Raw genomic sequence first — 24889 nt, 5'->3', positions numbered from 1 at the left:
CTAAGGATGAAGCTACCAGGTAACAGGAAAAGAGGAAGGCCTAAGATAAGGTTTATGGATGTGGTGAGAGAGGACATGCAGGTGGTTGGTGTGACAGAGCAAGATGCAGAGGACAGGAAGAAATGGAAACAGATGATCCGCTGTGGCAACCCCTAACGGGAACAGCCGAAAGAAGATGATGATATATGTAGACATATATATCTATATATATATATATATATATATATATATATATGTGTGTGTGTGTGTGTGTGTGTGTGTGTGTGTGTGTGTGTGTGTATGTTTATATATATATATATATATATATATATATATATATATATATATATATATATATATATATATGGTTCATAGGTAGGTACTAGGCTATCAGCCCAAGGGCCTATGTAAGCCCAGCCAACAAAGTTCCCTGGCTTACGCCACCCAAGAAAGTTATTTTCCTGTGCCACTGTCGAGCAGAGACACAGAAGTGATCCCAGGGGTGTATTTCCTATTTCCCATCCACTCATCAAGATTTTTCTTGAAGAGTGCTAATGAAGAACATTACTTGACATAGATGGGTAGCCTGTTCCAGAGTATGTGAAGTCTCGGGGACAGGAATTTATCCCTCCAGCATGTCCTGTTTATTGTGGTGACAAGGTTTAGTTCCCTAGAGTGTGTAGCTCAGAGGGATTGGGATTTCTTTAGGTGTAGCATGACCAACACCTCTGGGTTTGAAATAGCTTTATATGTTAGGCAAAGATCACCTCAGAGTAGGCGATATGCTATGGAGTGAACTGGAGTTTTTTGAGTTGGTCAGTGTAGGGCATTTGCTTGAGGCCAGTAATCCTCTTTGTGAGGTACTTTCTGTGGTCTCTCCAGCTGCTGCAGATGTCTTGTGAGGTACATTCCAAAAGGGGCATTGTACTCTATAATGGGTCTAATGAGTGTTGAGTAGAGGGGAACAATGACCTCTTTTTTCCTGGATGAGAACCCTTTTATGATGAGGTGTGCCATGTAGAAGGACTTCCTGACTACTGTGGTGAAGTGCTTACAAAAAGGAGAGACTACTGTCCACCTGGGTCCCAAGGTCTCTTATCATGCATTTGGTGTTAAGTAGATTGCTGCCTATGTGGTACTTCATGGGTACACAGTTTATACCGAAGGGGATGACACTGCACTTTTTGGCATTGAGCTTGAGGCCATGGCTCTGACACCAGGCATCTGTCTCAGCAAGGCCCTTCTGTAAGATGTCCACATCATTTGGAGACTTGGCTATGGCTCCTAGTTTGCAGTCATCTGTGAACTTCATTAGTCAGAGGCCTTCGGTGTTTGCCTGCACTTCAGAGAAGTAGATACCAAACAGGTGAGGCCCCAGGACAGAACCCTGTGGTACTCCACTTGTCACAGCTTTGAGGTCAGATTTGGAGTCTGCAAGTTTTACAGTGTGGGTTCTGTCAGTGAGCCAGTTGGCAACCCATCTTGTGACATAGGGATTTATACCTAGTTTAGTGAGTTTAGCTAGAATTCCAGAATGGGGGATGGTGTTGAAAGCCTCGGTGAGGTCAAGATAGGCTGTGTGAACCACCTTACCCTCATCTGCAGCTTCGGTGACTGCCTCAAAGAAGTCAATCAGGTTCAGGAGGCATGATCTGCCTTTCACAAACCCGAACTGGGTGGGATCCAGAGTTTGGAGGTTACCAATGTCTTTGTTTATGGGTTCCTTGATGATACGTTCCATGGCCTTGCAGACCAGGCTCATCAGGCTAATAGGTCGATAGTTCCTGGGATCAGTGGTGGCTTCCCCTTTGTGTAGTGGGATGACTGTTGCTGTGTGCCATTCAGTGGGCACAAAGCCTGATGCGAGGCTATTATTGAACATGGTGCTTAAGTGGGGAGCCAGTCCATTCTGAAGTTCATGTAAAATGCAGCCTGGGATGTAGTCCGGTCCCATGGATGCTATGTTTTTGGCTTTAGAGAGTGCAGCTTTTACTTGCATTGTTGTGATTACAGGGACTCTGCATTCTTCCTGTATAGATATGGGCCCTTTAGGGGGTGAGAGGAGGGTAAAGTTAGTACTGAATCTATCTGTCAGGATGCTGGCAATATCAGTTGGTTCTGTAATTTTTGTGCCTTTGTGCTGTAACTCAGAGCAGATCTGGGTGTTGCCACTGAGATTCTTGACATAGCTATAGAATGCTTTGTGGTTGTCCTTGGAATTAGTGGTGATTTTGTTTTCGTAGCTAGCTTTGGAGGATCTTATAATGGATCTCAGCTTCTTACTGATTTTACTCCCTTTTGCAACAGTTTCTTCCTTCTGTTGTACAGTTTTTTTATGGCAGGTGACCACCAGATTGGCTTCCTTTTTTTGGAGGTTGGTTCTGTTTGGGATAGCATGATCCATGCTCTCGTGTAAGTGCTTATAGAGTGCATCTGTGTAGGATTCAGCAGTTGCAACTGTATTGTCCATCTGCATGGGTGTCATGAAGTTCACCACTTCTGTCTTAAGAAGCATGAAGTTGGCTTTGGAGAAATTTTTTACTGTGGATTCCTTAACGGGGGTTGGGGGCGGGATGTGGATATCAAGGGTAATTAGCTTATGGTCGTATCAGACCAATGAGGAGTTGACTTCAGGTGTGGAACACCGGTCACTCATGTTGGTAATGACTAGGTCTAGGATATTGTTGCCCCTGGTGGGGGTTTGGATAAGTTGATCGATCCAGGGCGTTGGAGTTTATGAATTCCAGAAAGCGTTGAGCTAAGGAGTTGGTACACAAGTAGTTTTCCCATTTAATGGTGGGGTAGTTGAAGTCATCCATTATTAGGGTGTTTGGTTGATCCCTAATATTTTCCAGTACATCAAAAAAAGAGAAGTGGAAATCCTGGGGCATGGTGGGGTATTTGTAGCAAGCTACAATTTGGATTGCAGTTTTACCCAGAGTTAGTTGCACTTGGATAACTTGGATGCATTGTGCTGAGCAACTAGCCTGGAGGTGTGGATATACTTAATGAATATGGACACACCTCTGCCTTTGGTGTTTCGGTCGAGGTTACATAGCCGAAAAGTGTGGTATGAGTTATAGCCTGGTAGTGCAGGGGTGCTCTCTGGACCCTTGAACCAGGTCTCAATCACTACACAGATATCGATGTTCTCCATTTTAAGGAGTGCCTCGAGTGAGTACATTTTGATATTTAGACTTCTAGCATTGAGTAGCATTACCCTCAGTTTTTGCTTGCCTGTTCCTGTTATGGTGGTGAATTTGTTATTTGAACCTTGCCTAAAAAAGGCACTATAGAGGCAGCAAGAGCCATAGCCAGTATCCAGAATCCCAGAGGCGACAGGTGCAGGCCATCTGTGACAAAGCATCGTGGTCTGTTGACCATGTCATCCCAAGCAGACAGATACTGGATCTCCTTAAAATGACACCAGAAGCTTAGCCAGTTGTTGAAGTCAATACAAATATATAGCTATGATATGATCCAGCACGTAATAATTACATATGCTCACAGGCCGTGCCAATGGGGGTGAAGGGCCCAATCAACAAACATGTAACAGGTAGCAGCAACACCCCCCCCCCCAGCAAGACAAGGGAAATATACAAACACACAAACAATGCAAAAAATCCACTGCTCCCCAAACCACAGGCAGGATACAACCAGAGGGGGGGAACACAGTGGACCCACTTAAACGAATCTTTGAACAGAGACAGAAGCGTCCCTTGCAGGACACTCTAAAAATTGTGTTATGATCGAAGGCTGCCAGTGCAATGACTTTTCAAGGCGGGGAGTATATGTACCCCGAATACAAGGGTGGGGAAAGCCTGATGACCCATGGATCAAGACAACATATGAGATGGGTCCCGTGAAGTGGAGAGTGGGCAGTGTGTAGTGGTGTGTTTAGACCTGACCTGCACCCAGAGTATGGATGAGTGCTGTAGAGGAGGTATGGAGTGGTGAACCATGGGTATGTAATTATGGGCCTATGCATGCAGGTGTTTGCTGGACTGGTTCTATTCAGACCTCCCCAAGGATGTAAGCAATAGTGTGCATTGGGCAGAGCCGCCACCCAATGAGCAGCCGCGCCCAGTACGAGTCCCACTGCAGCAAAGTCTATTTTACATGGCAAAGTATGGTATAACCAGACGTATTGTTGCAAATCCCATGAAATAACATCAAAGAACACATGGTTGCAACACCTCACTGTAGCCATGTAGGCCAAACTAATTGGCATCACAAGGTATTATGGCTGTCCGCACCTCCACCCAGGGTTGTGATTGTCCACACCTACCCCCAAATGCAGTGTACATACACAACTGTTACTGTAGAAGAAATGGCCAGCTGTGGACCTTCCCGTCAGCCTTCCTGCACATCCCTGGACATTCCCACTACTATCTGCTCCTCTGTGTGCCCCATTATCACCATTTACCTATCGACCCCTGTTTCATTAATATTAATGTTCACAGTCACAAGTAGGAGACACCCTCTTCCCCAACTATATTGGCATAATCTGGAACCCCCTACCCATGTGTAGTACTGCAGCTGTCCCACACGACACATGTAAATAACACAGGAAGGAACACCTCAAGCACACTTGGATCAGCACATGCTAACCTCCTGGCGAAGTCCCACCCCTCAACTAACACTCTATACCCCTACACCAACTAGTAAAACTGACACCTCCTGCCCTGCCTCACATACAACTCCCAGCATCCTACAAACCTTCCCTATTGCTCCCCCATCAATCATTCAAACGGCCTGCTATACAGTTACAATGTCCCCCCTCTACCTCCCCCTTCACTATTCTCCTCTACTCTACCACACAGGTATGGCATAACCAAACCTAACCTGAATGCCTGAGTGTAACCTATCCAGAACTGTTAAACTGGAATCCCACTTCACCTTAAACTGACCTCTGGCAACAGTCATACCTGACATGTAAACCTGACCCAAGCATGTATAATACTGACATGTTAATGTGAACTAAGCATGTAAAATGTGGTATGTAGCTATGGTAAGTCTGTTACTCTCTGTGAATGTGTACACCTCTGTAGTACGTGTAATGTGTAGCTGGGGTTTACTGTGGAGCTCCACTGATAGCTCCCAACCTCATAGAATAAGAAATCTGGACAAAACCATGAAAAAAGTGGTACAAATAGGGACAACTAATAAATATTGCTCTTAAAAACTTAGAAAGTTGATAGAATAACAAGTTTTTCATTAGCATATAGTTTCTGAAGGGTATAAAGTCTAAAGCACAAATGTCTGTTATTATGTCCTAACTTCAGTCTTGAATGATTTGCCACTATTTGCCAGAAAGCTACAATGTTATGAAAAATGGACCAAGAATATAAGGCAAAATTCTGGACATTCTGCAAAAATCTGTACAGTTGGGAGGTATGCTCCATTCACCGGGCCACCGCTGACAATGGGGAAGCATCCGGTCGGATCGTCCCGGACAACAAATGTGAACTAAATACATGAATTAGTGTGGGGGTATGCGGTAGCAGGCGGGGTTACACCTGTTTTGGCGGTAGTAAGCAATGCCCACACTGGTTAAGTAATGCGGAGGCCACCCAGTGTAAGATGTTGTAACCAGAGGAGAGCAAGGCTGAGCCTTGCACACACCAGTGCATACCCACCTACACTTCCTCCGCAGTGCCTTAGGCACTCTGTAGGCAAAAGCCCTCATCGTGCCCAGGAACAAAATAATCAGCACTCCCAGGTTCCAACCCCCCACCCTGCACACTATAGTCTAAGTGAGTTACCACAAAGGCATGGCAGATCCACATTCAGCTGCTTTTATCACAAACATATCATCCAGCACAGTCAATCAACAGTATTGGAAATGTATGTAAGTATTAAGATTAATACCACTAAACATGTGCACAGTGCTCAATCACAGTATTCTGAGCAGTCTATGTGTATCAATGAACAGTGTCTGTCCACACATACTGTGAGAACAGTAGTCTTGCACAATACTGAAGAGAGGAATTAAAAACGGTGCACGCTGTGGGGGCATGTGGGTGTGCTTCATGCACAAAACGTCACACCTGGGGTACTGAATCCACGGAACTGGGAGATGAGGCTGGCCTGGTGTGTGAGCAAACCACTGCCCTCAAACCCCTGGCAGGATGCTAACAGTGGGAGAAACAGTGTAGACCAGCGAATTCTACTCGTGACACAACAACAGGTCCATCCCTGGCGGGATGAACCAAGCTTTGTGGGTCACATACATTTTTCCACCAGTATCGGAGGAGGATCATGGAAGGCTTGAATGTACATGGACTAAACAGATGAAGAGCCTGCAGAAGCTTGGGTCGAGACAGTATAATGGAGGATCACCAACACATGCAGGGAGGGAAATGTGTGGAGGTGTGGTATGGCTGGGCTAGCAACTGAAGAATGGATGGATGCTGTGTACGGTGAGCTTGGGGGCCCAGGGTAAGGAAACATGGGTAGCACATTATGCTAGGAATAAGCAAATGAAGCAGATAACTATCCCAGCGGAGTGTAGCCTCCCAGACATCTCAAATGCGCAGGTGAAAGCTGCTCTCTCTAAAGCTAAAAACACAGCATCAATGGGACCGGATGGTGTCCCCGGCTGTGTGCTACATGAGCTAAATGAGGAATTAAACCTGCACATAAGGCAGCTGCTTAATCTCAGCCTTACCACAGGATACATGCCCAAGGAGTGGCATATGGCAACTGTGGTCCCACTCCACAAAGGCGGTGCCTCTACGGACCCTGGTAATTACCGCCCCATAAGCTTAACAAGTCTAGTCTGCAAAGCTATGGAGAGGATCATAATGGAGCTCATAAACAAAGATATAGGGGACTTGCAGACATTGGACCCGACCCAGTCTGGCTTCGTCAAGGGCAGATCATGCCTTTTGAACTTGGTTGACTTCTTCAAAACAGTCACCAAGGCCATTGATGAGGGAAAGGCAGTCCATACAGCCTACTTTGACCTTGCAAAGGCTTTCGACACAATACCCCACTCGGGTATTGTAGAAAAACTTACCAGCTTAAATGTAAACCCATATGTCACAAGATGGGTTGCAAACTGGCTTAAGGACAGAACCCACAGGGTTAGAGTTGCTGGCGCTATGTCAGACTCCAAGCCGGTCACAAGTGGTGTCCCACAGGGCTCGGTCCTTGGCCCCCTATTGTTCGGCATCTACTTCTCAGAAGTACAGGCCAACATGGGAGGACATTGGCTGACAAAGTTTGCAGACGACTGCAAACTGGGCACCATAGTGGAAAGTGCATCGGACATGGGTATCCTTCAGAAGGGACTCATGGAAACAGATAGCTGGTGCCAGAGCCATGGCCTGAAGTTAAACGCCAAAAAATGTATAGTCATACCCTTCGGGAAAAACAAGGTGGGTGACATCAGCACCCTTGCCAAAGTTGAGTATGGGAGTTGTACGGAGTGTGGCTACCATAAAATGCATTGCTTTCTATGCAGACAGGCATGCATACTAACACACACATGCACACACTTGCCACATCAGGGGTTAGAACACCTACCTATCTACTTTATCACACTACAGTAATATGCAGTTATGGGATGTGCTACGGAGATTACTGGGCTACACTTTTCCCAAGGTTATATTTCAACATGTTAGACCTCAGTGTGTTTGTCATAGTAGGGCTATGGGGAGGGCAGTGTATGTGCCTGAGCCATAACCCATTCATCTAGAAGTTGACACACCACATGCAGGCACACAAAGGGTTATATTCCACAGGTATGTGTATACAGCTGCTAGATTACTACTTCCTTGTACAGTCATGTTGCACAGCTAGCACATCCACCACATAGTCCATAATGCTGACAGATACTGGTAGCTAATGTCTACAGTGAGTGACATCTGAGCATCATGTGGCTGTAGTCATTTGGCTGTGTGCTGGGTGGGACAAGCCTCGTAATGGTTGGCTTCTTGTTACAGTCACTCTCTCCCACACATCTATGTATGTGAATGTTGGAAATATTATTGTGTATTGCATTGTTTGCAATATGGGGAAAAACTGTGCAGGGGATAGTGTGTACTGTAGGTGATTGTGTCTGTGCTGCTTCAGCCACATGGTATTGCTGTTAGCAGAGATATTCAGTCATGTGTACTGTTGTACACAGTGATGTTTTCTGTCTCCATGTACTGCCAGGTGGACATTCTTGCTTACAGTGCTGTCTTGGGGGACAAAGGTGACTGCAGCTGTGTCTGGTATTGTGGGCAGACACCTATGTATTCATGGTAAGTTATGCCATTCTGAAGGGGGTGATGCAGACACCTGCTGCTGGGTCTGTGTGTCCAGTTCAGCACACTGGTAGAGTGCTGGCGGGGGATCCCATACTTGTACACTCATTGACAAGACAGTCTGGGCTTATCTTGCTGTGGCAATGCCTCACATCTGTACAGATTCACAGAGGTTGCCCAGAGGCAGGGACCATGGGTCAGGACATTAACCCTATTGTGGTGTACTGGCAGGTGTGTAGCCACCCATGTATGTGTTTGCAGCCAGGGATAGTGTGGGCACACAGCTTGGTGTCAGACTCTGCACATTCCTTGCTGCCCATGCACCCCCATTATTCTAACCTCTTCCAGACATTATGCATACATTCTCAGATACTTTCACTAGGGGTATCATGCAGTGGGACATGGTGGACATGTTACTGCGGTTTGTCTACATGGCCTTGCATATGGCTTATGTGGAGTGTGTTATGTTGTTATTTGGGTGTCCATGACTTCACATGCAATGGCAGTACGTGTGAGACACAAGCCTTTGGCAGAGGCCTATAGGGCATTAGATGTTGCTGCGGGCAACACATGGCAGGCTGTTGCATTCTGTCAGGCCTACAGTCACAGACCACCAGACAGTATATTCTCCTGGGGTGACAGGGTAGGTGTGATAGGTGTTCATGCAAATTCCTTCTATCAGTCTTGCTTAGGTGGTGTGGACGCTGGCAGGGTGTTACATACATCTAGAAACACAACTGCATGGGACACCTGTACTGCATGCTGTAGTCTTCCACTATTGCCATGTACAGGAGGGGTCATACTGTACCCTTCCCCACAGCAGGATTATGGCCAGAGAGGTATCTGTGGGTGGTCTGTGCATGGGCTGGGTGCATGTGTGCTATGGACAGTACTTGCATCTGACACACAGACATGCATGGGGCATTCCTGGTATGCAGCCATGTGCAGGTACACCAGCTGTTTCTCAATACATCAGTCCTACCTCCTTTGTGATCTGCATGTGTTTGGCTGGACATCACTGGTATCCCTTACAACAGGGCCAGTTGTTGTGATGCATACCTGTATGTACACTTCCAAGGGTGTCTCCATTTCACAGAGATACAATGTATACTGTATGTCTGGAGTACTTTCTCCTGTGTGCTGCTTGTAAATCTAGCCCAACAGTCATGCCATGTCAGTCTTTCAGATGGTGACACATATCACCACCATACATTTACTGCTAGCAGGTGGTATGCTGGTGGGGATTGTCCTTGGCACTGCAGTTGTGTGGGCTGGTCCCTGTCATCAACAGTACTGGGCTATGGCCACCAGGTCTTACCTTAACATGCATACATACTGACCACTCTCACACAATATGAAACACACTCCATCCTACCACACACAGACCTGCATATTGTGGACATGCTACAACCTATCCTACTACCCTGGGCACCTCTGGGCATCTCTGCTCTACTTGTATTATACCTATTCATGCATGTTACTACATTTCTACGCAGGATTGATGGAGGACACCCGACTGTTACTACCTTTCTACACTGGTGTGGGGGCAGGGGCATGCCTGACTGCTTCTATGTGTCGACATGGGGGGGTACACCTGACTGTCATTACACTGCTATGTAGGATGGGGGGCACAAGTGATACTTGTACACATTTGCTATGACTGTGTTGGTATGTCATGTACTCCATTTCATTCTGAATTGCTAACTCTCATGCTGTGTAGAGGCATACCAGTGTACCACAGATCATGGCTTTTGGTGCCCTACATACTATTGTCTGATGTCCTACCCTTCAGAACTGGCATACCACTGCCTGCCCTGATGTGGTCTGTCTGTGTAAGCCTGGAGGGTGGGGTTGACCATAGCCATCATTCTGGAGCCATGGCACAGGCCCTGCTTGGGTTTGTGTCCACCTGTCCTGCTAGCTGCTACTGTTCTTGGGTATGTGAACTGTCCTGACTGGCATGTGTGGGTCATATGGACATACATTTTGCACAGCACATTTCCTGCAGTTGCTTCTGTTTACCTGTATAGTACTGGCTACTATGGTGATTCCAGTGTGTGGTACACATGTTGTGTGCCACTGTGGGTGTCTACTGTCTACTGCCATAACATTCAGCCACCCAGTTCCCTTCCATGCTCACATCCATACCATAGCTACAGGTGACAGCACATTCTACTCCATTTTGCAATTGGTAGGTTGATTGACTTACCTTGTGGGTGTGCCAGGCTTGCAGATGGTGCTGGAGGGCTGTCTATGTTGGATGCACATAGTACACTCCCTATACATGGCTGAGCACAGGTGGTGTAATGTTTGGCATCCCTTTTACTGTATGTGTGAGTCAGAGAGAGGTGTCATTCCCTGGGACCCTATTGTGTCAGTGCATGTACTATGTGTTGCCTCTTTGCCAAGTCAAGGGCATACTGGGTACGTCTCCTTCTGCCTACTTGGCAGGTTCAGGTTCTTTCTCCTCTGGGTCATGTTGTTCCTGTGCAGGCCTTGGCATTGGTGGGGGGGCTGTGTGGCCCTACCCCCTGCTGTTCCTGCTGCAGCTGTTTCCTCATGATCATATTGTGTAGCATCACACATACCATAAGACCTTAGGTACATGTAGCTGGTGAATACTGCAAGGCTCCACTGGATGTGTCCAGACACAAGAACTGTGACCTGCACATCCGAAACACATGCTCTATTATGTGTCTGGCCTGTGCATGTGCCTCATTATGGCATTATTGTTCAGGTGTGTGTGTGCATTTCTGATGAGTGTCATCAGCCACGGCTCCTGTGTGTACCCAATATCCCCCACTAGGTGTCCGTAAGGGATGTCCCCATTGGTAAATCTCTGGTACAGCTGTGTCAGATGCCATATGTGGGAAACATTGTAGCTTCCAGGGCAGCCAGAACACACATTCATTATAATGCCCTGGACATCACAAACGACCTGGCAGTTGATGGAGGGGATACCCCTGCAATTGATGTAGGCCCTACCCTGCTCACCAGGTGGTGCTTTGATGCATATGTGCATGTAGTCTATAGCACCCACTACCCCAGGGTATTCTGCTATTTGGTGGAAGAGACACATCTTGCTGGTCAACACCTCACGGGTGTTGAGGAAATATACATACTCACTGTCATGTGCTGCCATGGCATCCAGGAACTGGTGGAATACTCTGGATGCTGATGTATGTGAGATCCCCATGTTATCCCCAGTTGTGCTTTGGGAGGTACCTGTTGCTAGCATACCTAGATCTACACATACCTTGGTATCCACTGGAATGGGTTCCCCTTGGTCGGTTTGGTGTGTCAGGTGTGGCCAGCACAGCTCAACTACTTGCTGTAGGAGGTCCCTGTCCAGCTATAGCACTTCACTATCTCCAGCTCATGTAGCCTCTGGTTGGTTACCCTGGGTCTGTACACTTTTCTCTGTCTCCTCACTGTCAGTTGTTCGGCAGCATGCACATCCTCACCACCCTCAGCCTCTTGCATATGTTGTTCTATGTTGCCTGCTGCAGCCCTTCTCATTTTGTAGGTTTGTTTGTTAAAATTTCCCCACTTGTATACACCAGTGGTGTAGAGTGTGGGAAAAAACAGTGGAAAAGGTACTTGCTTAGTTTATAGTAGTTTTCTGGGATTGGCTGAGCTGGGCTGCTGTCTGTGTAATTGGCTGCTTCTGACACTTTTCACCTGCCAGATATGCTAATTCTCCTTGAATACCTTCCTACTGCTGATTTCTCTTCTCATTGCCCTTCTGTTTGGGCCTGGGGCTGTGTCGGACGAACAGAGTACTCAGATGTGCACACTGCTGCTGTTTCCTGGTTTAACTTATTTTTTCTTCCTGTAACTCCCTGTGTGCAGTGCGCACACCTGCTTACACCTTGTTAAGAGTGCTAGGCAGGTTTAGGCACACCCTCTAGCTTGGCTGTGCTGAGCTAGGGGCATAACCGAGCCACAGGGCTCCAATCCACTTACAGTATGCCTGACACACCCACCCATGATGTTAACTGCCTCCTAGTCTTGCACTCAGCTATTCATACTCTTACACTGTTGGGTCCTGCTTCACATGCTGGGAAAACTGGGATTCACTATCCTTCCCCTCATTTGCATAGGATTGCCTGCTAATGCATAGTTGCATGTGTCACACTGTGCCTCCCACCTTAGCAACCACTATTCACTGGCCAGGTTGTTTTGTGCCTGCCATTGACTTGCATGGCGGAATACTGGCTTTAGTTAGACTGCTTTTTTAGGTTTATTTTCTTGTTTCCCCACCATTCCTGTTTGCGCCCCGCTGCCCTATGTTTAGGCGGACATATCATAAAAGTTGTGTTTTGTACATTTTGCATTATTTGCAATCCCAGTGGCCTTATACTTGGCCATTGGCATGCTTCCTCAATGATATGCCACCTTAATTTGGTGCTGTCATGTCCCCATTTAGGATTTTGCAGATCCGTACTCGGTTACTAATCGAGTACATTTCTGCATATTACGCTAGTCCTGCAACCCCTGATTCTGGCTTCCTGGATGGAAGATTTACCACATTTGCATGGTTTTCACCTGCAAATGGGGTAATTTGCATATGGGGCTGGGAACGTGCAGCACTAGAGCTAGGGTGCTCGCGCACGTCAAATGGGCACATACGTGGATCGCTCGGCCACCGTATTGGCAAAATTACCTCTTACACTAATCATGCATGCCATGCAAGCTTTTGAGAATCTGGAGAAAGGTCTTTTTGTTAAACTGGAAACTCTAGCCATGGTGGTCTTTTTGAGTTTATCTTACAGTTTAAAAAATTAAAACTATTTTTCATGCCAATGGCCATATATTTGGCCATTGACATGCCTAATAAATGGAATACATGCTTTATTTGAGGCTATCATGCCTCCGTTTTCTTATTTGCAGAAATATATTCAGCTAGTAATTGAATACATTTCTGCAGGTTACACTATTCCTGCACAAACACCTGCCTGCTTGCTGAACTGGTAATTCATCTCATTTGCATGGTTTTCACCAGCAAATGAGGTAATTAGCATAAGGCAGTGGTGTTCGTGGAGGAATAGTGTAGGAGCACTCGTGCATGTCCCGGGAGCTCTTTACTGAATTGCTCAGCGGACATATTGCATGCAGCAGCTCCTGCACTATTCCTGCACGTCATGCAGGTCTTAATGAATCCTGGGGTTTATTTTTTAACAGATTATTTAATTCATCCTAGTTTTACCAAGAAAAATATAATGCAAGGTCATTAATAACAGCTTCTCTAGTTCAAATTGATATTCTTCAAAAGAAGTTACAGGGATGTGTTTACCATTTTGATATGACTGATATTTTGGTTAATTAAATACATCTTAAAGAAACATTTATAAACTAATTGGTAATGTTTTAAGTCAAAGACCTATGCACAAATGTAATTTTTGTCATGTTGTGATCATTATATCTAACATGAATAGTGACATTAAAAAATATTAATAATAATTGGAAGATTGTTATGAGAAATGTGGATTTGAATAAGGCTATAGGTCTTCAGTCTACTTTTAATTATAAAGCTGGTTTTAAAATTAAGTCAATTCTTGAAACCTGGTCTTTATATCTAAGGGGCTCCCATCTTTTAAAGAAAAAGTGATCTTTTCCTGTAATTACTGTTCAGTCTGTCAGTTTGTCATCAACTGTTCAAATGGTTTTATTTTGAGCTATGAAAAATCCTTCAGCCCCCCTGGTCATTTTTCCTACAGTTCTTATGGGGTTGTTTATATTGCCACTTTAATGTTGAAAATATGTAAGACTAGGAAAACTATAACCAACGTATACCATGCTACCAAAAAGAAAATTTGTAAAATGAAAAAAAGGCCGATGTAGTAAACAGTGACCAACAACCCTCAATGCATTGTAGACTGTTAGTTCCTCACTGAAGTAAATAAAAATGTAGACTCCAGGTGTCACAGGTCACTTTATAAATTCCATACCTAAAAGGATTCCAACTACATAAAAAAGATCATTCACTTTTGTCCATTCAGCTTTGGACTTCTTCAGAACCATTTGACTTACATATAAAACATCTTTTTATTTAAAATCATGCAGTCATCTGATGGTTTAATTATTAAAACATTTAAAATTTTAAAGAGACAGTGTTAAATTTAAGCATGTAAAATGTGATTTATCACAAGAAACAATACAAAAAAAATTGACCAACCCAAAAATACTGTACGATAATGTGTGACAAAATACACGAACAAAAACAATAATGAACTGAATTAGACTTTGCTCACCAACCATTATATACTGGTGAATTACTCAAATTTAAAAACAAATAGCAAAAATTCATATTAGGTGTGTATAATGCAAGTTTTAAATCATTCTACTAGATCCCTTCTCAGACTCTATTTTAAAAGTAGGGGCCCAAATAAACCGTAATATCCGTTTCTTATTTCTCTTTATTTGTAGTTCAGCTGATAATAGTTTATGTATTGGTGCCAATGAGGTGTGGTCATTTAAACCAGGAATTGCCACAACATTCATCCTGAATTGCCAAATGAGCTCCCTTTTCTCTGTCTGTGTTTTCGAGTTGTCCCTTCTGACACTACCAGACTTAAACTTTTGAATGTGGGGCAGGTCTCACTGTGTCTACTTAGGGCATTTTCCGTGTTGCTTTTGGCAATTGTGTGTAAATGTTTGTAAAATGTTCTTATGAAATTGTTTTTTAAAACTATCTCTCTTGTTCTATTGTTTTGTGATGGTGAATGGGACTCAGACTAGTCTCTTTCACTGAGTTAGTTTTCTGTAAGAGACCGCCAAGATTTGTACCAGGCAGTCGGGGACCTAACTCTTCTTATGCAACAATTTTCTCAACGAGTAGACCAAATTGCCTCTGCTCATGGGAACATTGCTTTTTCGCTGCCAAGCATCCACCAGGAAATCAGGACTGCTGAACCCATTCATGGACATTTGAGTATGCCTGGTTACAGCTTTCAGCAACTTGGCACTATCAATGGGTCTAATTCCTTTCATTTATGCAATGTCACTGAACCTATGTTTAACAAAATGGATGGAAACTATTCCAGTGTTAATTATAATTCACAACCTCCTTTATTACAAGATTGATTAAATGTGGATATTTAGTCAAATGTTACATAGAAGGTTACTGGAAAACAGTTGGAAGAGCGATTAGCAGAATTTGATTATGAATTATTAAAGGTCAAGAAACTCCAGTTGAATAATGCTTCTTTTATGGAATCTTTAAAGTCCAAGATGGTTCCTAAGGGTTTGTACATGTGGTGCTTTCCCACTAGTCTCATTACTGAGTCATCTCTACACATGGAGCCTTTAGCACTTCTTGAAAGATGTGGATATAAATATATGGAACTCATTGTCAAACACAATACAAAATTAATCAATGAGTTGTCTGCTGACATAGAAAACCTTAATAACTTAATTACCCATGATTTGCAATACCAAACCTTCAAATATGAACATATTCAAATTTTTAAGGGTATTGATGAACAAATATTTGATATTAGAAACCGTAAACACAGGAAACTTGAGAGGAAGAGAAAGCACTACAGGAATAACAAGGCCTACCCTATCCCTCCCCCATCACAAGCTTGGGCTACAAGATCTTATTTTAACAAAATTCAAGGGGTCAAGGACTTTGAGCAAACTGTTGCTGGATAGGCTGAAGGACAGAACAAAAACAATGAGTTTTTTAGAACAGCAGGAGAGGCCTCCTTTCAAGAGGTTGGAAAGATTCAGGAACCAGCAATTCAACTGGATGAACCAATATAACCAACAAGCCAACTGGATAAACCACTGGAGCAACAAGAATTATTCCATGCCCCCAATGTACAAATAATCATCAAACCACAGGGAGGTGGTGCCAGGAGGCAGAATGGGGACCGCAACAATAGCCAGCAGTTTTAGTCAATTCAAATATAAATTAATGTTTTGTCCTTCCCCCATGAGTGATCATTAAAAACACCATGCAGGATTTTCCTGTGTACATTTATTTTCTTCAATGTTGATGTACAATGTTGTGATTTGCATTCCCATGGTCTTTTCTTTGTGCCTAGTAGGCATATGGATACTGCAGCCATGCTTATAGACTTAAAGAGTTTTTCTCATAAATTAAATTTTAAGATTTTATTTCAGAATATGGACACAGTTGATAATCCACTGAGGCTATCTAGTACTTATAACCCACCCATCCTCCCTGCAATTCAGTGTTTTGAGAAAATCTGTGAGGTGGACATCCGTAATTTGGAACGTAATAACAACAAGAAGAGGGATTTCCACTTTTTTGACCTTTTTCATCAAGAAATTGTCAAGCTCAGTGAGATCAAGGAAAACAACATTAGAATCATGCTTCCAGACAGCCTGGTGGATTGGTGATCATGGACAACTATGATTACCATTAGAAGACGGCATTATTTTCAATGAACACCTATAAGAAAGTGTCCCAAAATGAATGCAATATTGCTTACAAAAAGATAAGGAACGACCAGAATTACCTTCTTATTTAACAACTTATCATGCTTGATGAGTTTAACATCTAAATGTAGTACACCCAAGGCTCCCATACATGTTTGGTCTCCCCAAAATATGCAAATGTAAACAGCACCCTCCTGTGTATCCAATTGTTGATGGCAGAGGGTCAATCACACACCCTCTGGTTAAAAGTTTAGATATCAAATTAAAAGGGCTGGACACTGAAGTGAGCCATGTCTGCCAGATTCATGGGAATTTCTGAGGAAAATCAACCATTTGCCATACTAGGATTCTTATACTTTCATTACTGTTGCACTTTTAATGTACAGGATCTTTATTCTGTTATCCCACATGATCTTGGCATGGAATAGTTCACTCAATTTCTTTTTGAGAAGGGCATTCCTTAGAATTTAATAAACCTGTATGAGACTCTTCTGGAGATGGTTTTAAAAAACAATTTCATAAGATTTGAGGAGGACTTTCTTCTACAGTGGACTGGTGTACCCCTGGGTGCTGCATGCTGGGGTCTTTTTGCCAACATTGCCAAATATCTGTTTAATTCTGAGTTTTTTGAACTTTCTACACATGATATCTGGATGATATTTTCATCCCATGAGATGGTAATCCTGATGACATACTTCAGTTTCTAACAAATATGAATCAGACAAATGAAAGTTCACTTTTGTAAGTAATGAGGCACACATCACATATCTTAATATTTTGTTGGAGGAGGATGTTGCAAGCAAGAGGTTCACCTCCTGGATCTTCAGAAAATAAACTTATTCCAACAGTTTCTTATATTTTGACAGTGCTCACCTGATGTCCCAAAAGAAGGCAATGGTCAAGGGTCAGTTTGTCTGAGCTGCTCGGATGACCACTGCTGACAAGACTTTTTGAGGTGATGTATTTTACTGAAGAATATGTTCCAGAGGCATGGGTATCCAACCAAATTAATTGATAACCTAATGATTGAGATCATTAACAAATGTGAGTGCAAATATTTAATTCCAATCTTAGTAGGTGTATCCCTACCTTTGATCCAGGGCAACAGTAATATTTCCTGTCAGACTACCCCTTTTGCTATCTGTACCAACATTGACAGTACTACAATGAATCTCTTTGGTTTTAAGGAAAAGGGAAACACAAACCTTAAGTATTCCTTTATTACCATCTTTTCTACTGATGGCTTTCTGATTAAAAATATTTTAAAGAAAAACTAGGGCCTGTTAACAAATGAAAGCAATCTAAAGAAGAAATTCAGGGACAGACAGAATGTAGTTTTTAAAAGAGGGAATAATCTTAAGGCAACATTTGAAACTGCAATATTTCAATTGAATGAAAGATTTAGAATGAAAAAGTGTGTTTTTTGTAATTATTGTAAACATATCTTGGTTTGTGATAAACTGTTTTTGAACAATCTCTTGGTTTGGATAAGGAGACAATTTAACTGTCATTTCAAGGGGGTGGTCTGTTGTGCTTACTGTAAATTCTGTTGTAGTTTTTATATAGAGAAGACTGAATGCAGACTTAAGGACATAATTTACAAACATTTTTATGATATTAGATCTAAGAAGGCGACAAAAAGTGGCATCTGATGACAGAGGTGGGCCATGGACTTTATTTCTTGAGAAATGGGAATTATGTTGGCAGTTGCAATCCAGTGTCAATAACTGGCCCAGATTAAATGACCAAATTTCAGTTTCCTGTTTGTTAAAGTTAAAGGCGCTTGAAAGGTAAGTTATTTATTTATTTATTATTACAATATTTTTGTATTGAATTTCTAATAGCGTTTTTAATGTATTTAACATGAATTTCTATTTATAATCATATTTTCTAATTGTAGAGTTTGGGGATAATGCTATTTAAGTTTATATAGTTCCACTAATGGGCTCTGATGATAATGTCTGTGTCCCATTAAGAATTAATCGGAATCTCTGGGGGAAATGGCAATTTCAGGCTTTCCCATTGGTTGAGCAAAATGACTTTGGTTCATTTAATTCTTACTTTTGTAACACTTCTTTATCTGATGAAGTGTCATACTATGAGACAAAAGCGCTTATCTCTTAGCATCATTTTTATTTTTAATGTGCATTTACTTATTAAAGCATTGCTTTACTCATTGCTGCAAGTTCTGTTAGTTCCATGATGTGACATGTGGTTCTATATAATAATTTTATATTTACATATAAACTTTTGTAAAGGAAAAAAATGCCTACCTTCTATTTTCATAAGGTGCTAAAAGGCACATAGATGACTGCATCAAGATTACTAATGTTATACAAACCTCATTGTCTCTAGGATGTGAGGGTGGTATTCATAGTCCAGGAGTTCACAGCTGCATAGCAGTTATTCACAAGGAGCACTGCTATGCATATAGGGAAATATATTAAGCCTAGGTTATGTGTGCTGAATACAGAAAAATAAAGGTATTTTGCAAAACATGTCCACTTAAGGCAAAAGAGTAAATTACTTAAAGTCAAGCATTAAGTAAATATGAGGTACTGTATGAAAGTTGTAGGATTCATATAACTTCATATTTATTTGGATATTGAAAATGAATGTAGCTATATGCAGTCATGCTTGAAAAGCTTAAGGCAAGTGGTGGACTGAACAGTATTCATTATAGTTTTTTTTTTTAAATAAAGGGGTTTAATATGTATTATATAGGAGTATCCTTATGCAGACACCCTGATGTTTCATTAAAGAGTGGAAGGGGGTGATAGGAAAGATTGAAAATGGGGGAAAAAACAACAAAGAGGGAGACACAAAATGAGCACATCAAGAAGGTCATTGTGGAAGATATCTAAGCAAGCAGAACTATGTTTTTGTCAGGAAATAGACCCCCCATTTTTTCAATTTTTTAAAGGGGGTAGCGTGGGTGGGAAATAGGTAAGACCATGTAGGAAAATGGATATAGGAAGAAGGGCTGAAAAAGTCCAGCAGGAGCCCCAGTTCACACAGCCTCAAATGTTTCCACTACCAGATGGTGATGCAGTCAAGGACCTCAATGTTGAGTGAGTGGGGGCCTGTGGTAGTGTGGTGCTAGGTACTAATTGAGACCGTGTGTCTTGATCATTCTGAAGACAGTCTTCAACAAGCTGAATCCATCTGTCCATGGCATGCTCCAGCATCCCCTTAACTGAGTCCTGAAGTCCCCATTCAGTGAGGCTTACTAGGCTGCCACATGCTATGGTGCCTGCAGGACCATTGCTACCTCCCCAACCTGCAGAGGATGAGCACTCCCTAACCTGAGAGTTACATGTCCGGGCTGCTCCAGAGGATTTTGGATATTTAAAAAAATGAACATATCTGCAAGGGAAAGAAAATAATAAAGGACAAAGGGAAGCATGATAAAAATAAGAAAAACAGAGGAGGGGGACTAAAAAAGTGCACACATAAATTCTCAAATAATGTTACACAGCATTACATTTCTTATTTTAAAATAATGTTATTTTTATAAACCTTTATTGAAGTAAAACAGAATGCATGTGGAGTGCTTATGCAGACTTTTGGATGGAACTGTATATGAAGTGCTAATGCTCACATTTTGGTGGATTCACGTGTTCCAGTCTACTATACAAATGTGATCATATGTGTACTTAATGATGTGACACCCATATCTCTTACTCTTGCATCAGTAATATACTAAATGCAATGCACTGATTCCATTATTATGCTGTATGAACTATTTCTTTATATACAGTAATAAGATGAATTAAAGACAAAATACTGCACATTTATAGTGACATATCTATCACTCTAGTGCTTCAGCTACTACAGTATACTAATTATTTTCTTATATATTAAGGCACAGAATAATATTTACTACTTTATTCATGCTACTCCAAAAGTATATTGGTTGCCATTTTACCAGGGTCTTCAACCAGCTATGATGTTTTTAATTCCTGCTGTCTCCTTTTATAGGAGATTTCTTCTTCAGTTATAAAGAAAAGAGATAAGACAATTCTTGTTTACCTGTATTTCACCTTTCTTCCTTATCACTAGTTATAAGAGTAGTAGTTATTGGCTAAGCATTCCATTCACTGTAGTTTTTGTTTTGTCTTTCGGCTTTTCCCGGTTAGGGAACTCCGGTCCGCTAATGATTGGCAGTTGATTTTTACATGCTAAGTTGCCAGCCCTAATGCACAACCTTTAACGAAGGTGCGCCCATTCACGCATATCTCCACAGAAAACGCTCTAGCTGAGAATCGAACGGGACAACGTCTTGCTGTGAGGCGACAACGTATTTGCATAAATTATGTTTTTTGAAATATTTATTGCTGTCTGAGTTTTCATACTTTGCCAATCTTCCCTTTGCTTCAACTTATAAAAACATTGATATACTTTTGGTGGAATTGTTTTTCAAAAAAATATCATGCTTTGCATGTAACAGCCTATGAACTGTGTTCCACCAGAAAGTAATCACACACAGAAAAATGTAGAAAATTCATGGAACTTTTCCTTAACTGTACGAAAATGTGTGCTTTGACAGTTTTCATCCTTAAAAGTTCAAAGCATATAATGAGATCATTTAAAAATGTACACAGAAGTAATAACACTGGTCATTTTTCAGTAAAGTATGTGCTGGACATTCACTTGACTCTCTGACCCTGATCCCCCTCCCCCAACCTCCACTCTGACTAGGGTGTGGTGGTTGACTAAGTTCAGCCATCTTGAACATGCAATTAATATAGTAGAGCAAATTACTATTTTTTTGCAGTTAGTACACTAATAAATCATTTTCTGGCCTACACAAACAGACTGCATATAATTTAACTACTACCTAATATAATACATACTAAATAAAATATGTGAAAATGCAAACATTTTTTTTTGCTTTCTGTATAAATACAAGAATCAGTACTTACAAGTGTGCTCATGCAGATCACAGACCTATAGCTGCAATTAATATATATATATCTGTCTATATCTATTTATATATATATATATATATATATATATATATATATATATATATATATATATATATATATACATATACATATATACACAGACACATACATACACAGTTCAGATTACCAATATATATGTTACATGTGTATTTATACAGACACTTATGTTAACACATAAACATTTTATATATTTGTGTACAGGTATGCTTAGGATTTCTTTTGCATTGTTGTAGCAAATACCTTCAATTATGTACCCTTCTTTTATTTGTTTTAAATCTATGTTTAATATGACCCTCCCAAAAAAAAATTATACTTACTATAGAACTCGCCTCTACCTGGTCAACCCATTCAGCCAGCTCTTTGAGCCTGCACTTCTGTAGGTCATCATACCTGTGGGGACAATGTTGGAAGTAGTGGGTGGTCCAGGGATGACAGATTCTCAAACAACTTCTACCAGATGAGAGTCTTTTTCTACTTACTTATTGTTGTGCATGCCTGAATAATATCTAGATATGACTCCCTATGAAGGTGGACCATTATCAGGGTCTCCTTGTCTGACTAGCTTGGAGTGTAGCCTCATTCCTTCACTGGTGTCACCATAATTCAAAGTGCCAGAACCAGAATGAAGAAAGTATGAGCAGGGCTGTGGTTTACAGATTTAGAATCACTCCCTTTGGGGTGTGTCACCTCCTTAACCAAGCATCGATACCCAGCAGTGGGATTATACCAGGTATGCTATTATTGGTAAGTTTGGTTTAACCAGAAATTAATTTCACACATATCTTAAAGGAATACATTCAAGTTGTATTCCTGTGGTGCATAAAAAATATTTTTTATTTATTTGAATTGCTGCTGCTGTGCATTACCTTAGCTACCTTCTGAAGTATTCACAACTGAATGTCATTTATTGCTGTAGTAGATCAGCAGTATTTTTTTGAGGCAGGGGTTTTGCAGAAATACCTATTCCTATGTGTGTGATAACTTTTATTAAAGTTGTTTGTGGTGATAAGGTGTGCTAGATGGTCTTAGATGGGCAGATGCTGCACCTCATGGTTGTATAAACTGGCATATATACGCTTTGAGCATATCTGTGGTTATCTGCACATTCCAATGGCATGCTGCCATGAGGCCTGGTGTGGACTTTGATGCTTTCAGGAGCATGTTCATGACAACTGAAGAATGGATCATGAGCAGCAGATAAAGATTTACGTGCATAAGTGGCCTTACACATTTGAGTAGTACTATGAGTCAATTTGAGTAGTACTATGAGTCATAGAGCTAAATGTGAAAGAGCCTAACTTCCATACAAAATGCATAAATGGACCTGAATTTATGTAAAATAGTTTAATAACATCATATTAACTTGCAATTACTTGACTTAGGAGGCAAATGACTTAAGAAATCACAGACTTCATAAAGTAAGAAAAAAGCAAGAAAAATATTGAAATGCAATACAAAACATTTCAAAATGATGCAAAATTAGTGAGTTAACCTGAAGAAATGTTTATTTTACCGATATGGCGGGAATATTATCATGGCTTTAGTGAATGGTGTAAAGCTGTCATTTGTAACTGAAAAACTATTACACCAGCAGTGGGAAATAAGGGATCACTGAGAAAATCATTTACTTTGATGTCATTTAGTGATTGTGCATACATACAGTATGTGTTTTAATTGTGAAATAGTAAGGATTTGTTGTTTCCTGAATATATGTGTGTCCTTACTTGAAGATTCAGAGTGTCACTGAAGAACAAAAAATGACAGTATGATGAATACACGACAGCGATATGGGCTACAGGAAGGGCGATCTGTTAATGTGATTGCTTTACTGTTCTGAATGTATTTATGATACTGTAGACATTAGTATAGCACAACTTCAATTTGCTGGACTGAGATTTTGCATGTGCAAATAAAAACTGAGTTTGTGTTAAGTTGTTTTTTTTTTTTTTTTTTTTTATTACAGGCAGAAGGAAGGCACACATGGTCATTCCTTTGCTTTTTGACTGCTGATTACATCATTTTTTTTCTTTCTTGTGCAATAATGATGTAAAACAAGGGGAAACATCAAATCCTCATGGCAAGGCTAAGGATATATGGGAAACAACTGTTTGGTAAAGGAGGTTCAAACAAGCTGAGAGGATAAAAGCCTGGATTCAAGTTGTCCTGGACATTAATGCAGTGTGTGGTAGAAACTGTGTATTAACACTGCACAACAAGATGGCAAATGATATGGTAGGATGTGCTAGAAGCAAGGTGAGGCAGAATGTAATTTCCCATACCAATACTGGGGGCCTCCAACAATTATACAATTAACACCAGATGAGGAAAACCTCTTGTCCATTATGGAGTTGACTGTAACACAGGAGATGATGGCACTGGAATAATCAGAGGTAGTGTGGACACTGGCTATTGCCAGCATCTGCAGCAGCAACACTCATCTGCTCAAGAAGGTTGGTTTAAAAACAGTAACATATATTTATATAGAGAATTGAATGCTGACATGCAATGATTACATTAAACAATAATAACAGGAGAAGCTTTCACATCTACAGAGAATGATAATGAAGTCATTGTGTTAATGGTAACTATCCTCTAGACCTCCTTAATAAGCACACAGTTGTGTATGCAATTTCTTTATTAGTAATGTTTTCAAATAATGTTTTACAGAGTCATCAGCAGAAACAAACAGTTTCAATATAGCCATAAATATTGAGGATATTAGCAGCAGAATGGCCATTGAAGATGAAAATGATGATGATGATAATGATAATAATAACAAAGATATTTATGAGTCAGCCTGAGGAAAGTGGCAAAGTCCCCAAGTTTAATGGCAAGATCTCACATCCCACAACATATTAGTAACTCTGCAGGAAATGCCAGTGCATCACAAAGTCAAGCACATGCTGATATTAAACACACACTTGTACAGCAGGAGAACCCATTCACATGTACTATATATGTCTATCCCAGATAAGCAAATTCAGGATGATGGCAGACATTCATAGGTGACAGTGTCCACAGTGACATCTTTACAACGAGGAGTGCAGGAATTGGTTACAGTTACTCCAGGGAAGACATACAGCATTGGCTGCCAGAAGCAAATGTGTCATGACATTGTTAATGCTCAGAGCACTGCCACAGAGCATCTGCAGGAAATGATCCTCCAGACTATGTGTGAGGATTTCCAGCTCAACACAGATGGAACCGAGTTAGGATCAGACATCTCAAATGCGCAGGTGAAAGCTGCTCTCTCTAAAGCTAAAAACACAGCATCAA

The sequence above is a fragment of the Protopterus annectens genome, chromosome 8.part0 (assembly GCF_019279795.1).
Source record: "Protopterus annectens isolate FY-2018-M chromosome 8.part0, PAN1.0, whole genome shotgun sequence".
Lineage (NCBI taxonomy): Eukaryota > Metazoa > Chordata > Ceratodontiformes > Protopteridae > Protopterus > Protopterus annectens.
Note: the sequence above shows the minus strand (reverse complement) of the source record.